Source organism: Physeter macrocephalus, chromosome 21 (assembly GCF_002837175.3).
Source record: "Physeter macrocephalus isolate SW-GA chromosome 21, ASM283717v5, whole genome shotgun sequence".
NCBI classification, from domain to species: domain Eukaryota; kingdom Metazoa; phylum Chordata; class Mammalia; order Artiodactyla; family Physeteridae; genus Physeter; species Physeter macrocephalus.
The window spans coordinates 105,465,751-105,479,343 of NC_041234.1; the positions used below are offsets into that span (position 1 = coordinate 105,465,751).

Here is a 13,593-nt window from a genome sequence, read left to right on the forward strand (position 1 = left end):
AGGCCATGAGAAGACATGGAGGAACCTCAGATGCATGTCACTAAGTGAAAGAAGCCAATCTGAAAAGGCTACATACTGGATGATGCCAACTATATGACATTCTGGAAAATGCAAAACTATGGAGATATTACAAAGATCAGTCAGTGGTTGCCAGGGGTTGGGGGTCAGGAAGGGATGAATAGGCAGAGCACAGAGGATTTTTAGGGCATTTAAAATACTCTGGGGGCTTCCCTGGTGGCGCAGTGGTTGAGAATCTGCCTGCTAATGCAGGGGACACAGGTTCGAGCCCTGGTCTGGGAGGATCCCACATGCCGCGGAGCAACTGGGCCCGTGCGCCACAACTACTGAGCCTGCGCGTCTGGAGCCTGCGCTCCGCAACAAGAGAGGCCGCGACAGTGAGAGGCCCGCGCACCGCGATGAAGAGTGGCCCCCGCTTGCCGCAACTGGAGAAAGCCCTCGCACAGAAACGAAGACCCAACACAGCCATAAATAAATAAATAAATAAATGCCAAACGTAAAGTAAAATAAATAAATAAATAAAAGAAATGCATTTCCATTAAAAAAAAAAAAAAGCTTCGAGCTTCATGTTAAAAAAAAAAGAAAATACTCTGTATGATACCATAATGATGGATATGTGTCATTATGCATTTGTCCAAATGTACAGAATGTCCAACACCAAGAGTGAATGGTAATGTAAACTATGCACTTTGGGTGATAAAGATGTGACGATGTAAGTTCAACAGTTGTAACACACATACCACTCTGGTGGGGGATGTGGATAACGGGGGAGGCTCAGTTTTGCTGTGAATCTGCCACTGGCAAAGCCCATTAACAATTCCCAGGAAATAAAAAGAGAATCTGGGTAATAAAATGAAGTCTAACCTTTTTTTTCTTCTCTTTTCCTTTGTGCTTAGTCCAGTTTCACTTGTTCAAGAGCGGCAGTGTGCAGGGGCCTCGCATCCGGCACTTCAGAGCAGAGTCCCTAGCGTGAAACGGCTGTGCCTGACGCCTCAGCTCGGCGGGCCGTGTGCAGAAGCGCTGTGCACAACGCGGCAATCCAAGATGGCGGCGGTGGACCCTGTGCAGAGAGACACTGCACAGGACACTGCAATCCAAGAAGGTGGCGGTAGGTCGTGTGCAGAAGCGCTGCGCCCAGCACTTGGCTCTGGAGTGAGTGCTGTGAGCTGCACAATTGCGCCCCGCCCGGGAGAACTCCCAGCCCCTCCCCGCTGACAACAGCCCATAAAGCAGCCCCGCCCATGGGCGTGTACTCTGCAGCACAAGCTCACACCTGTCGATGCTTTGATCAGAAAATGAAGCTTTCCTTTGCTTCTGAACCGAACTTGGTCTTGTTCTATTGGCTCCAAGGACACCAGGCAGGAGGACCCTTGTTGGAGCCCAGCTCGGGAGGGTCAGTAACAAATCTAAAACTGCTCTAAAAAATAAAATAAGGTTTTTTAAAATTGGGGAATAGTTGATTTACAATGTTGTGTTAGTTTCAGGTGTACGGCAAAGTGAATCCGTGATACATATACATACGTCTACTCTTTTTTAGATTCTTTTCCCATATAGGCCATTACAGAGTATCGAGTAGCATTCCCTGTGCTATACAGAGTAGGTCCTTATTAGTCACCTACTTTATATATAGTAGTATATATATGTCAATCCCAATCTTCCAATTTTAATTTTTAAAAAATTACCGAGGCCGGCTTAGCTGGGTTAAGGGCTGAGCTGGAAGGGACCGAGCCTCTGTTAAAACCTGTGGTGCTTCACACCAGTACAAATTGGGGTTCTGTTATCATGGAAAACGTGGTGGTGGTAGGCAATCAATGGTGTCTACATGTCCCAGGATATATTCAGACATTTTAAAATGTGGAATGAATAGATAACACCCAGATGTACTTGTGCGATTATAGATAAAATAGTTAGATACTAGCTAGCAGTGGAATAAAGCTATTAAAATCCAAATCCACTGGAAAAACTAAACTAGTACAGTAGTCTACTTGGTGGGCACTATCATGGATGAAAAGTGGAGCTGACCTCAAAATGCTAGAAACAAATTACCACATATTTCATGCATTCAACAAAGATCGGATCAAAAAGGGAAGGGAGCGCTCGCTTTGGCAGCACATATACTAAAATTGGAACAATACAGTGAAGGTTAGCGTGGCCCCTGTGCAAGGGTGACACACAAATATGTGAAGCATTCCATATTTTTAAGCAACCTAAGTGTCCATCTATGGATGAATGGATAAAGAAGATGTGGCACATATATACAATGGAATATTACTCAGCCATAAAAAGAAATGAAACTGAGTTATTTGTAGTGAGGTGGATGGACCTAGAGTCTGTCATACATAGTGAAGTAAGTCAGAAAGAGAAAAGCAAATACCGTATGCTAACACATATATATGGAATCTAAGAAAAAAAAATGTCATGAAGAGACTAGGGGTAGGACGGGAATAAAACACAGACCTACTAGAGCATGGACTTGAGGATATGGGCACGGGGAGCTGATTCACTTTGTTGTAAAGGAGAAACTAACACACTATTGTAAAACAGTTATACTCCAATAAAGATGTTAAAATAAAAAAGGGAAATTTCTTTCAGAAAATCCAAGTAGAATTCAGTAAATGCACAATGAAGGATCATGATTTTGCATTATTCCATAGGAAAATAAACAATATACTTCAGGCTTCCTTATGTTTATACAAGTATACTCCATAGTTTCTTTGATGTCTTCAGTATAAAGGCACACTAATACCAGTTTTTAACAGGGAGTAAGAGCGATATAGTGAATATTTAATTTTGAGGAGTTGGCAAAAAGATTATTTTTAAGTTTACTTCAAAGGAAAAGGATGAAATAATAAAAGATGAAAGACTGATTCATGTTCTCAGTGCTAGTTAATTTAGAAGACTCCACAGTCCCATTTTTATCTGCTGACTGCAATCTTTCTAAGATAATTGATCTAGGTTTCTGATTTATTGCATTTGCTGTCACTCATTGTATTGTTTGCCAGATTGGAAGTGTTTGATATAAGTTTATGTACTAGGTATAATTTCAGTATGTCATCTAGTCTTTGTTCATCTTTCACTGTCAGTTGATGGCTTAAAATTGGCTCTCCAGGAAATCTTAATTCACTATTCTCTAACTGCTGCATTAAAAAATAATGAGGGAGGGACTTCATCACCTATCATTTCAAACATAATTCCATAAACCCTACACACTCAGAGCTACAGCATGATTAGTTTGGTTGGATTCTAAATGATTGAGTCCAGTTCAGAACAATTTTACAAAAATAATATTGCAAGTCCCATGAACCAGATTCACCTCCTGGAATTAGGAAAACAGGAAGTACTTCTAAAACAAGTCTAAGGACATCAGTGGTATTCACAGTATCAAATGGATGAGTACAACAATATCAAATCCAATAGCAGATAGGAAAGTGTTCTTATTTGGTGGGATTGGTAACTTTTGTGTTTGTGACAAAGTAAAACAGACAATAAATACAAGTCCAAGTACCTGCTACAGACCTAACAGAAGGGATGTTTAGCCGTGGGCCCTGGAGAGTACATATGCCTCAACTGTAAATCAGGAGGAAATACTAGAGTAAGTGCATACAAGGAAGTTTGTTTCCAGCTTTCTCAGTGACTTGTTTTTCATAGAGAGAAGTTGAAAAATCTACAAGAGGGGATGACCCATGAAATTCAAGGAACAGAGCAATGGTATCTCAGAAAGTAACAGTTTGCTTCAAAAGAAGTTTCTAAGAAGCTGTGGTGGGTAATGCAGTTATGCAGCAGCCGTTAACCCACAATTGCCCCTGAGGGCAAGTCTGCTGGGAGCGCCCCCCCCCCCCCAATCAAGTTACAGAGCAGGGACTTTTGTGTTTCAATTCAAACAAGCTTATCAAGACCACAGTGGTTCAGGAAATAGGCAACAAAGGAAAGTACAATAAATAAAGTGCTCTTCACAATGAAATTTGTCAAACTTTTTGAGAAAAGTAACTATCAAAAGAATTTTGCATAATACCTTACCCCAGGGGGTTGAAATCAAAGTTTCACAAATTCTTAATCTTCCTATGAAGCTGGAAAAAAAGATGTAGCACATAGCAGTACAAGAGAGCAACATCATTCATTCATTCATTCAATAAACATTTATTTAGCACCTACTATGTGTAAAATTCTGTGTAAAACATAGAAGATACAAAATCAAGGAAGACATGGTATTGGCCCCCAAGAGGTGTGTTGGAGGGAGACAGGCAAATAAACCCATGATTCCAATCAAGTTACAGAGCAGGGACTTTTGTGTTTCAATTCAAACAAGCTTATCAAGACCACAGTGGTTCAGGAAATAGGCAACAAAGGAAAGTACAATAAATAAAGTGCTCTTCACAATGAAATTTGTCAAACTTTTTGAGAAAAGTAACTATCAAAAGAATTTTGCATAATACCTTACCCCAGGGGGTTGAAATCAAAGTTTCACAAATTCTTAATCTTCCTATGAAGCTGGAAAAAAAGATGTAGCACATAGCAGTACAAGAGAGCAACATCATTCATTCATTCATTCAATAAACATTTATTTAGCACCTACTATGTGTAAAATTCTGTGTAAAACATAGAAGATACAAAATCAAGGAAGACATGGTATTGGCCCCCAAGAGGTGTGTTGGAGGGAGACAGGCAAATAAACCCATGATTCCAGTCAAGTGTAGGGAGTCCTAGGGTGTATCTGCACAGGGATTACCCCCACCGTCATTCTGTTCCCTCCAGGCCTCCTTTCTCATCTATTCCCCCAAAATGTATAGATGGAAATAGAAAATTCTAGAAAAAGGAAAGGTAGAGAGGGTTATGAAATGAGCAGAAATCCAGAATGTAGCAAATTGACCAGATCTGGTTTTGTCAACAAATAAGTTGCAAGAAAAAAAAAAAGAGGGAGGGGAAACCTTAGATTAAAATAGATCTAGAAAAACATAACAACCAAATGTAATGTGTGAAGTTCGTCTAGATCCTGATTCAAACAAATCAAAAGTTATAGGACACAGGGAACACTATCTGGATATTTGATATTAAGAAGTTATTGTCAGATTTTTTAAACATTAGTTAATTATTTAATTATTTTTGGCTGCTTTGGGTCTTCGTTGCTGCGCATGGGCTTTTCTCTAGTTGCAGCGAGCGGGGGCTACTCTTTGTTGCGGTGCGCGGGCTTCTCATTGCGGTGGCTTCTCTTGTTGAGGAGCACGGGCTCGAGGCCCACAGGCTTCAGTGGTTGTGTCTCACGGGCTCTAGAGCGCAGGCTCAGTAGTTGTGGCGCACGGGGTTTAGTTGCTCCACGGCATGTGGGATCTTCCTGGACCAGGGCTCGAACCCGTGTCTCCTGCATTGGCAGGTGGATTCTTAACCACTGTTCCAGTTCTTATCTCTTAGAGACTCATACCAAAGTATTTACAGATGAAGTGATAGGATGGTAGAGATTTGCTTTCAAATGATCCAATAGGGGGAGGGGAATGTGGCAGGGCATAGAATAAACATGATTTTTTAAAATTATTATTTTGGCTGTGCTGGGTCTGAGTTGTGGCACGCAGGATCTTCGTTGCGGCATGCGGACTTCTTAGTTGTGGCATGCAGCGGCATTCAGACTTCTTTGTTGCGGGCATGCGGACTCTTAGTTGCGGCATGCATGCGGGATCTAGTTCCCCGGCCAGGGATCAAACCCTGGCCCCTTGCATTGGGAGTGCGGAGTCTTACACACTGGACCGCCAGGGAAGTCTCAGAATAAACACGATTGACTATGTGTTAATAATTTTTGAAGCTAGGAGACAGTTACATGTGGTTCATCATATTATTCTCTTTACTTTGTGTATGTTTGAAATTTTCCATATTCAGTAAATCAACTTAGGGAGTTAGAGGAATTCTTCCCAAAGGAGATGTGAACTGAGTCTTGAAGGTGGACAAGAGCTATCTGGCTTAAAAAACAAAAGGCCATCCTCTCATCGCAAAGAACTTGGAGATAACAGTACCTTTTTAAAAAATAACTTTTAAAAACTGTGAAGTGTCTTGTGCGTATAATAATGTATTCAAGGCAAATACACAGTTTAAAGAATCAAAATAAAATGGAAATCTGTGACCTACCACCCAGCTTAAGAAAGAATGACTTCAAAGCCTTCCATGCCACTCCTCAGCCTAACATCCTCTTCTTTCCACCTCCAAGAGCTAGCCACTCTCCTGAATTCTGTGCTAATTATTCCTTGCTTATGTTTTATCACACGTGTGTTTATCTCCAACCAATAAGGTATTACTTAGTTTTACCTTCTTTTGAACTCCATATAAATGGAATTATACTGCATATGTACTCTGACTTACTTTGTTCAACGTTATTTTTGAGATTTACCTGTGATATTGGGTGTACTCGTAGATTATTCTTTTTGTTTTTGGTGTTCCATTTTATGAATATGCCATAATTTATTCAGCCATTCTACTACTGATAGACATTTGAGTTGCTTTCAATTTGGGGCAGTTTGGTACTATAAGTAATCATTTATATGTCTTTGGAGCACAGATGCAAGCGTTTTCCTAGGGGATAATGGCTTAAGAGTGGAATTTATGGGTAGGATTACGATTGCTTTTTTGAGATGGCAGCTGATTACATCATCGCATAATGGAAGGAGACTGTCAACTCCACTGTCACTCAGCCAATGGTGTTAACAACTCTCACTAATGTCTCTTCGTAGAACTCAGCATTGAAAAAGGTGTTCCATGAGCATAGTTTAGCAACATGTATCTCGCGCCATATGGGGGAGAGAAAAGTTGAACTTAGGTACCATTAGCTGCAAAGCAGGGACAGTTCTTCAGGCTTCATCATAGCTGGAATAACATATCCCTCAAGAATATTCCCCTCCCTTTGTTTTAAATCCTAGCTCACCAAGCAGATTTCTGAATTGTATTTCCCAGCAACCTTGATATCAGGAAAAGGGAGTACTCTGGATAACACGGTTCTCAAACAGCCTATTTATAGGAAAGGGATTGCCTCTATTGGAGGACAAGATGCTGAAGTATGAAACTGGCTGACAACAGTAAGAATGGAAATGTAAAAATTGCATGGCAATTCCTTAGGACCCTAAGAGGTCAAGAGTTTAACCTGAGGGTCTAAGAATATGGTGAAGCCATTAACAGACATAAAATAGTCAGAAGGACAGGTTTGAGGTGGGGTGGGGAGCAGGGCCCTTGGCACATCCAGGTGAAGATGGCCAGTTGGGAGCCTGGAAATCAGGTCTGGAGCTCAAGTGGAAAGTCGGAACCAGAGATACACGTTTAGAAGCCATTCACATAAGCCTGAAATGACATTACTAAGAGAGAGAATGCAGAACAAGAAGAATTTTGAGCACAGGATCTTGAGGGCATACCTATATTTAGGAAATAAGAAAAAGAAGAAGAGCCAGTAAAGGCAACACAAGAGACTGTCAAAGAAGTAGGAGGAGAACCGAGAACATAGAAGGCAAAGGAAGAAAGCGAGAACTGAAGGCTGAGGAAAGTGAAAGGTTTGGGGTAGGTCCTCGAAAGCTGTGGGGATTCACCTAGCGATAAACAAAAAAAGAGGTCGATAATAAAGAAAGCTACCAACTATTCAGCACCTATTATGTGGCAGGCACTATGACAAGAACTTTGCCTAGATTATGTTTTTATCATGGTAGAATCTACACAGCATAAAATTTACCATCTTAGCTATTTTTAAGTGTACATTTCAGTGGTATTAAGCACATTCACATTTTTGCGCAACCATTACCACCATCCATCGCCAAAACTCTGTTCATCTTGTAAAACTAAAACTATTAAATAATAACTCCCCATTCTCCCCTCCCCTCATCTCCTAGCAACCATGATTACACTTTCTATCCTTATGATTTTGACTATTCTAAGTACCTCATATTTGTGAAATCATACGGTATTTGTCTTTTTGTGATTGGCTTATTTCACGTAGCATAGTGTCCTCAAGATTCATCCATGTTGTAGGTTGTCACAGAATTTCCTTCCTTTTTAAGGCTAAATAACATTCCATTGTATGCATATACCACTATGAGATAACAGAAAATATATATATTGGTCTCTACCCCTGGTTCCTGGCACAGGACCCCTGAAACCCTTGTAAAATCCTAACTGATAAGGGCACAAGGAGCATCTTGTGTTCTAATATTTGATCTTTGACCCCTGTTCCTGACACAAGGCTCCTAAATCCCCTGGAATTTCCTGGATGATAGGAATGTCATTTGCTTTTTTTTAAAAAAAAAATTTATTTATTTGGCTGGGCCGGGTCTTAGTTGTGGCATGTGGGCTCTTAGTTGCAGCATGCATATGGGATCTAGTTCCCTGACCAGGGATCGAACCCGGGCCCCCTGCATCGGCAGCGCGGAGTCTTAACCACTGGACCACCAGGGACGTCCCACGTCATTTGTTCTCTGATGAGGCAACTCTTGGTGGGCTCCTGGATGGGGGCTGGTCACCAGAAAGACCACGCCATGATTAGAAACTTGGAATTTTCAGCCCCACCCTCACCTCTCTGGAGAGGGGAGAGGGGCTGGAAATGGAATTAATAATTGATCATGCCTACATGATGAAACCTCCACAAGAATCCCAACAGTAGGGGGTAAAGGGAGCTTCCAGGTTGGTGAACACGTCCACATACCAGGAGGGTGATGAACTACATTCCACAGGGACAGAAGCTCCTGCACTTGGGACCCACCCCCAGACTTTTTATCATATCCCTTTTATATGTCTTTTATCATATCCCTTAATAAACTGGTAAACATAACTGTTTCCCTGAATTCTATGAGCTGTTATAGCAAATTAATCGAACTCCAGGAGGGGGTCATGAGACCCTCCAATTTGTAGCTGTGTTGGATAGAAGTTGTGGGTAACCTGGGAAGCTACTGCTTGGCAACTGGCGTCTGAAGTAGGGGTCAGTCTCTTGGGACTGAGGGCTTAACGTGTGCGTCTGACTCTATCTCCAGGTAGACAGTGTCAGAATTTAGTTAAATTATAAGATACCCAATTGGTATCAGAGAATTGCTTGGTGGGGGAACACTCTCTCCAGCCACATCAGGTGTCAGAAGTGTTGTGAACGTGATAGAAGTGTGGGAGTAAAGGAGAGACACAGGAGGAAAGTACTAGGTTTTTTTTCCCTTTACAACCACTTTTTGCATGTCCATTCCTCCATTGATGGATATTTGGTTTGCTTCCATGATTTAGCTATGGTAAATAATGCTGCTGTGAGCACCGGTGTACAATATCTCTTTGAGATGCTGCTTTCAATTATTTGGGGTATATACCCCAAAGTGGAATTGCTGGATCATATGGTAATGCTATTTTTAAATTTTTTGAGGAGACGCCATACTGTTTTCCACAGTAGCTGTACCATTTTACATTCCTTCCAGCAGTGCACAAGGGTCTCAATTTCTCCACGTCTTCACTAGCACCTGCTAGTTTCTGGATTTTTTTTCTTTTTCTTTCTTTTTTTTTTTTTTTTTTTTGATGATAGCCATCCTAATGGGTGAGAGGTGGTATGTCATTGTAGTTTTGATTTGCATTTCCCTAATGATTAGTGATGTTGAGCAGCTTTTCATGTGTTTATTGGTCATTTGTATTTTTCTTTGGAGAAATGTCTATTCAAGTCCTTTGCCCATTTTTGAATCGGGTTGCTTGTTTTCTTTGTTGCTGAGTCTTAGAAGTTCTCTGTATATTCTTGATATCAGATATATGACTTTCAAATATTTTCTCCCATTCTGTGGGCTGCCTTTTTATTCTGTGGATAGTGTCTTTTGATGCACTCAAGATTTTTTTTAACATCTTTATTGGAGTATAATTGCTTTACAATGGTGTGTTAGTTTCTGCTTTACAACAAAGTGAATCAGTTATACATATACACATGTTCCCATATCTCTTCCCTCCTGCGTCTCCCTCCCTCCCACCCTCCCTATCCCACCCCTCTAGGCGGTCACAAAGCACCGAGCTGATCTCCCTGTGCCATGCGGCTGCTTCCCACTAGCTATCCACTTTACGCCTGGTAGTGTATATATGTCCATGCCACGCTCTCACCTCATCACAGCCTACCCCGCCCCCTCCCCATATCCTCAAGTCCATGCTCTAGTAGGTCTGTCATACAGAGTGAAGTAGGTCAGAGAGAGAAAAACAAATACCGTATGCTAACACATATATATGGAATCTAAGAAAAAAAAAAAAGGTCATGAAGAACCTAGGGGTAAGATGGGAATAAAGGCACTAAAATTTTTAATTTCCATTGAAGTCCAGTTTGTCTAGTTTTTTCTTTTGTTACCTGTGTCTTTGATGTCATATACAAGAAATCATTACCAAATCCAATGTCGTGGAGTTTTGTCCCATGTCTTCTAAGAGTTTTATTATTTTTGGTCTTACATTTAGATCCCTGATCCATTGTGAGCTAATTGTTGTATGCCTATATTATTTTGAATGGTCTCAACAGCACTAGGAGTTAGATAGTATTGGTTTTCCTATTTTACAGAAGAGGAAACAAATTTTAAATGGTCAATAGCTTCTCCAAGGCCACAGAGATGGTAAGAGGAGTCAGAATTCAAACCCATGTTTGTAGAACTCTAAAGTTCAGGTCCTTGCCATATATCATACAGTCAAGGCTTGGCCAAGATGAGCAGGAAATTATAACAAAATTAACCAGCAGCGGACTTTTACTTGAGAGTAGGAGGTGTGGGGTCTTCCCAGGGCCTGGGATTGGCCAGAGGACTTCAGAGCTCAGTTCTGGTGTGACAACATAAGCTCAGTTGGGAAGTGAGCGTAGCCAAGAGAATGGGATGGTGTGGGGAGCGGGGGCGGGGGCGGGGGCGGGGGGGCGGTGAGGAGGGAGCCGCAAGGCATAGAAAGAACTTAGACGCCTAGATGAGGTCTAGATCAAGTGTAAGTTGTGGTGAAAATGGGAGTTTCAGAGTTTGCAGTGAAATCTTGGGAGATGTAGCACTCCCCAAACTAGCCATACTCACTCACACACACCCTGACTTTGCCTGGCTAAGTCCTACTCGTCCTTCAGGTCTCAGCTTGGATGACCCCGTCTGGATCAGATGCCCCTTGTCTGTGCCCTCCCCCCAATCCCTCAGTGCTTAATTGTAATTGTACGGACTACCTTTTATTATAGCTGAGAGCTTGCTTCTCTCCCTCTGACAGACGGTGAGCTTTCTGAGGGCAGAGCAGTTTCTTACTCATCTCCCTATCCCCAATGCCTACTATAGGGCCTGACCCAGAATAGTTGCTCTGTAGGTATTAAGAAGCAGTATGGCACTATATATAGAACGGGTAACTAATAAGGACCTACTGTATAGCACAGGGAACTCTACTCAATACTCTGTAATGACCTATATGGAAAAGAATCTAAAAAAGAGTGGATATATGTGTATGTATAACTGTTTCAGTTTGCTATACAGCAGAAACTAACACAACATTGTTAATCAACTAAACTCCAATAAAAATTAATTTAAAAAAAGAAGCAGGGACTTCCCTGGTGGCACAGTGGTTAAGAATCTGCCTGCTAATGCAGGGGACACGGGTTCGAGCCCTGGTCCGGGAAGATCCCACATGCTGCGGAGCAGCTAAGCCCGTGCGCCACAACTACTGAGCCTGCGTGCCACAACTACTGAAGCCCGCGCACCTAGAGCCCGTGCTCCGCAACAAGAGAAACTGCTGCAATGAGAAGCACTCGCGCTGCAATGAAGAGTAGCCCCCGCTCGCCGCAACTATAGAAAAGCCCAGTCTGTGCACAGCAACGAAGAACCAACACAGCCAAAGATAAAAATTAATTAATTAATTTTTTAAAAAAAGCAGCAGTATGGCTACATGCAATGTGGCAATGTGGTATTTGGGATTGGATTTTGGAACCAAAAAAGGATATTACTGGGGAAACGGGTGATAGTCAGATAAAGTCTATAGTTTAGTTAAGGTTACTAATAGTTAACAATCTATAGTTTAGTTAATAATAGTACCAACATTAGTTTCTTACTTGTGACAAATGTAGATTGGTTATGTAAGATGTTAACATTAGGGGAAGCTGGGTATGAGGTATATGAGAACTCTCTGACCTATCTATGCAACTCTTCTCTAAGTCTAAAAGTATTTATTTATTTATTTACTTTGGCCGCATTGGGTCTTTGTTGCTGCATGTGGGCTTTCTCTAGTTGCGGCGAGCAGGCTTCTCGTTGCGGTGGCTTCTCTTGTTGCAGAGCACGGGCTCTAGAGCGCAGGCTCAGCAGTTGTGGCGCATGGGCCTAGCTGCTCGGCGGCTCGTGGGATCTTCCCGGGCCAGGGCTCGAACCCATGTCCCCTGCGTGGGCAGGCGGATTCTTAACCACTGCGCGACCAGGGAAGTCCTAAAATTATTTTAAAATGAAAAGTTTATTTAAAACAAACCAAACAAAAACAGAAGCAGTATCGTGTAGTGGTTAGGATGGCAGGCTCGGTGACCTTAAGAAACAACAGTTGACCATTGAACAACAGGGGTTTGAACTGTGTGGGTCCACTTATGCATGGATTTTTTTTTTCAGCAGTAAAATACTGTAGTATTACACAATCTGAGGTGGCTGAATCCACGGATTTGGAACCACAGATACAGAGGAACTGCAAATATGGAGGAACTGCACATACATAGGACTGACTATAAGTTATACTTGGATTTTTGACTGTGCTGGAAGGCCAACACCTCTAACACCTGAGTGGTTCCAGGGTCAACTGTGCTTGCGTTTCCTGAATCTCTGTTTCCTTATCTGTAAAATGAGTATCTTCTTGATAGGGTTGTATGTGTATACATGCATACAGATTTTATTATCTATCTATATATGTATATATTACAAATCTATGTCTGTCAGCCACTGTCTAAGTGTTTTACATACGTTAACTTATTTTAATCTTCTTACAGCCCTGTGGGGTAGGATTTAACATCATCACTGTTATCATCCCCCTTTCACAGATGGAGAATTCGAGGCACAGAGAAGCTATCCAACTTGTCCAAGGTCAACAGGGAGGAGATGGTACGGCTGAACCATGAACTTAGGCAGTCTGGCTCCAGAGCTGTGTTACCTCCTTTTAAGCTTAACTGAGTTAATACATGTAAAGCACTTAGTACAGCGCCCGGGACAGAGTAAGCACTCAAAAAGTGGTAGCTATTATTTAATTAACCCTGAAGGGCAAGTCTAAGGTGTGAGTCGACCAGTGAATGCCAGGATGGGATGGAAGTAAAGAGCATAGAGGTTTATAAAAATAAAAGTTCAAGCCAGGGAGAGAGGAGGTTAGAAGGGACTCAATAAGAAGTGGAGAAGGGTTTTTTGTTTTGTTTTTTCCCCTTCACAGGAACTTCTACTCACTCAACCAGGTATAAAAATAGCTAAAAGTCTTCTCTAGTGCTGAGGATTCTATTGCATTTCTGAGGATTATTTTTATAATCTAAACGTGCAGTAATTTTTTCAGCCATTGATACTATAAAAAGCCCCTTTTGTTTTTCTTTTTGCGGTACGCGGGCCTCTCACTGTTGTGGCCCCTCCGGTTGCGGAGCACAGGCTCCGGACGCGCAGG

At 41.8% G+C, this 13,593-nt stretch overlaps 2 non-coding genes across 2 annotated transcripts; one reads left to right on the top strand and one right to left on the bottom strand.

Annotated features, from left to right (window-relative positions):
- Positions 1-2,111: 2,111 nt before the first annotated feature.
- LOC112066148 (U6 spliceosomal RNA) lies at positions 2,112-2,218 on the top strand. The gene has a single exon (XR_002892441.1). It is a non-coding gene; the product is annotated as a U6 spliceosomal RNA (small nuclear RNA).
- Positions 2,219-8,357: 6,139 nt separating this feature from the next.
- Positions 8,358-8,430, bottom strand: TRNAG-GCC (transfer RNA glycine (anticodon GCC)). Its single transcript has one exon. It is a non-coding gene; the product is annotated as a tRNA-Gly (tRNA).
- Positions 8,431-13,593: the final 5,163 nt, after the last annotated feature.